Genomic DNA, 3,176 nt, shown 5'->3' with positions numbered 1-3,176 from the left:
ACTGCTCGTAGTTCGAACTATCGCGTCTGATCTAGACGCGATAGTTCGAACCCCGGAAGCGCTAGTTCGAACTCCGGTACTCCACCGCGGCAGGAGGAGTTGCCGGAGTCGACCTTGGAGCCGCGGAGTTCGCTTCCGCGGCGTCTGGACGGTAAGTAAGTCGAACTAGGGTAGTTCGAATTCAGCTACGTTATTCACGTAGCTGAATTCGCGTACCCTAGTTCGACCCCCGAGCTTAGTGTAGACCAGGGCACAGTCAGGAAGCAATCATCAAAATTTTCATGCAAGGCAGCAAGTTAACAAAACATGGCAGAGTGCTGTATAGAAAGACACATTACTGATGCTCATTGTCAAAATGGTGCTGCAAAGCCTCCTTGATTCAAATAGCCCCCTGTTGTCCCCATTTAATAGACCTTGTATCTGGCTGTTCAAAATCAGCCGCCAGGTAATCTGCTTCCATACTCCATCCCGGGGAGACTTTTCACCCTTAGTCTCACAAATATTATGCAGAACACAGCAGGCTGCTATGACCACAGGAATATTTTCCTCATTTAGGTCTAGTCTGGCATAAAGGCAATGCCAGTGTGCTTTTAATCTGCCAAATGGGTATTGAATGGTCATTCTGCACCTGCTCAGATTATTGTTGAAGCTCTCCTTTCTGCTGTCCAGATTTCCCATGTAAGGCTTCATGAGCCACGGGAGTAAGGGATATGCTGGGTCTCCCAGGATCACTGTGGGCATTTCAACATCCCTGACTGAAATCTTCTGGTCTGGAAAGAAAGCCCCTGCTTGCAGCTATCTGTACAGGCCAGTGTTCCTGAAGATGCATGCACCTTCCCTGACCACCCAAGCTGATGTCAGTGAAACAACTACGGTGAGCCACAAGAGCCTGCAATACCATAGAGAAGTACCCCTTTCTACTGATGTACTCTGTCGCAAAATGGTCTGGGGCCAAAATTGGGGTATGTGTGCCATCTATTGCCCCTCCGGAAAGCCATCCAATATTTTACACACATTGCCAAGAGTCACAGTCCTTTGTAGCAGAATGTGATTAATGGCCCTGCACGCTTGCATTAACGCAGCTCCAATAGTGAACTTCTCGACTCCAAACTGATTTGCAACTGACTCGTAGCAGTCTGGAGTCACCAGCTTCCACACAGTGATTGCCACACAATTCTCCACTGAGAGGGCAGCTCTCATTCTGGTGTCCTTGTGCTGCAGTCCTGGGGTGAGCTCCGCACACAATTCCAGGATGGTGGCTTTCCACATGAAAAAGTTCTGCAGCCAATGCTCGTCATTCCAGACCTGCTTAATGATGTGATCCCACCACTCAGTGCTTGTTTCCCAAGCCAAAAGTGACAGCCCACTGTGTACAGTTGCTCTGTGAATGCCAAAAGTAGTCTGGTTTTGTTTCTTTCTATGGCACACATCAGGTCAGGCACCTAGGATCCCTGTTCAGATTGGGAGCTCATGATATATTGCATGACCAGCCGTAATGTGTTCATAACAGTAACCCCAACAGTAGAGATCAGTGCAGGGTCCATTCTTTCAGACAGAGATAGCGGGCGCAAAGTAAACAGGGGCCATTGAAAAATGGAGTGAAATGCAGTCAGAAGCCCATGGAATGACAGAACAGAAAAAAATGTATCATGGGATGTTGAGCTCACACTCATGATGCACTGCGATCCATTCTGCCTTCCGATAACTCCTAGCTGCAGAAGGTGGTGAGTATCACAGTGGGATAGCTACCCACAGTGCACTGCTCTCACTGTCGATGCAAAAGCACCAACTGTGAATGCACTCTGTCGACGGAAGGAGCGTTGTGTGTGAACATACACAAGTGATGTAATTATAGTGGTTATTGATCATTGGCATAACTTGCATCTTCAGGTCCACCACTTCCTTAGGAGAGTGTTTCACATAGACTAATAGATATCACAATTACAGCCCTGGACTTGTAAAACGCCATCTCTCTTGAAGAGGGATTCCAATTAATAACAGAATTCTTATTCCTAACTGTGAAATAGGACTAGATGACCTCCTGAGGTCCCTTCCAACCCTGAGATTCTATGATTCTATGATAAAGATCCAGGAGCATGTAAGAAGAGAGTCCCTTCTCAGAAAACATGTAGCCTAATTCAATCTCATGGCTTATTTGAGGGCTGGATGCTGCCAGTTCATTAAAAAATAAGAACCAGACCAAATCTCAGCTCAAATCCCCAAACTAAACAGAATCCCCAATTCTTGTTACAATTCAAAGCAGTTTGGAGAAGTGATGTTGCTTAGATATTCAGCACATAGAGCAGTGTCAAAGTAATCAATTTTGGCTGGTGTTGGGTACAAATCACTTTAGTACTGAATGCAGGGATAGTGAAATGCTGTTACCAAAATGTTGTAATTATTGTGGGAATACAGGGGAGCAGGACTGTGCTTAACCTGTCCCAAATGAGAGGGGTCACCTTCAGCTGAAAGGTTGTTGTTAAACCAGGGGCTGGAATGCCAGAGCCCTGTGAAAGTAAGAGGGATGGAGACAGGAATTTATGGTCAGGGGGCTGCACAGCCTCATCAAGAGTATACCTAGACTGGTTTAACCTGTTCTTCCCCAGTGTTCAAATAATAGATCTAAATAAGCTTCATTAGAAGTTTCTTTGTTATGTTTAATGCCCAATTGGTGCTGAAATCAGTTGTGGTAGGACTAAAATTGGAGCGATACAGAGAAGATTAGCATGGCCCCTGCGCAAGGATGACACGCAAATTCGTGAAGCGTTCCATATTTAAAAAAAAAGAGAGAGAGAGAGAAATCACTAAGATCTGAAATCACATGTTTCTGTAACAAGTGGCTGGTGGAGAGGGGCAGCGAGGGAGTGCCTGAGCAGCAGAACAAGTAAGGTACCTCTTTAAGCCACCCAAGGGGGGAGTGAACTCTGCAGATGCACCTCTGAACTCTGATTCTGCACTGGCCAAGGACAGCAACTGTGAGTGGGGTGCAGAAAAGGTTTGGGCACCTGAAAGGGACTTTTGGGTTGCTGGACTTAAGAACCTGAAGGGAAAAGGACACTGCCCAACTTACTTGGGGGTGGGTCTTTTACTCATAGTTTATATTTATGAACCCTGTTTGTGGTGTTTTCCCAAATTAACACCCAGTTACTTCCCTCCTTTTATTAGAAGTTTATTTT

General features: G+C 46.0%; 1 non-coding gene across 1 annotated transcript; it reads left to right on the top strand.

Annotated features, from left to right (window-relative positions):
* The first annotated feature begins 2,674 nt into the window (after window positions 1–2,674).
* On the top strand, window positions 2,675–2,778 carry LOC120402463. Its single transcript, XR_005597247.1, has one exon. It is a non-coding gene; the product is annotated as a U6 spliceosomal RNA (small nuclear RNA).
* The last annotated feature ends 398 nt before the right edge of the window (window positions 2,779–3,176 follow it).

The sequence above is a fragment of the Mauremys reevesii genome, linkage group 3 (genome assembly GCF_016161935.1).
Source record: "Mauremys reevesii isolate NIE-2019 linkage group 3, ASM1616193v1, whole genome shotgun sequence".
Classification (NCBI taxonomy): Eukaryota; Metazoa; Chordata; order Testudines; family Geoemydidae; genus Mauremys; species Mauremys reevesii.
The sequence above is the reverse complement of the archived record's forward strand: the minus strand, read 5'-3'. Positions and strand labels throughout refer to the sequence as shown.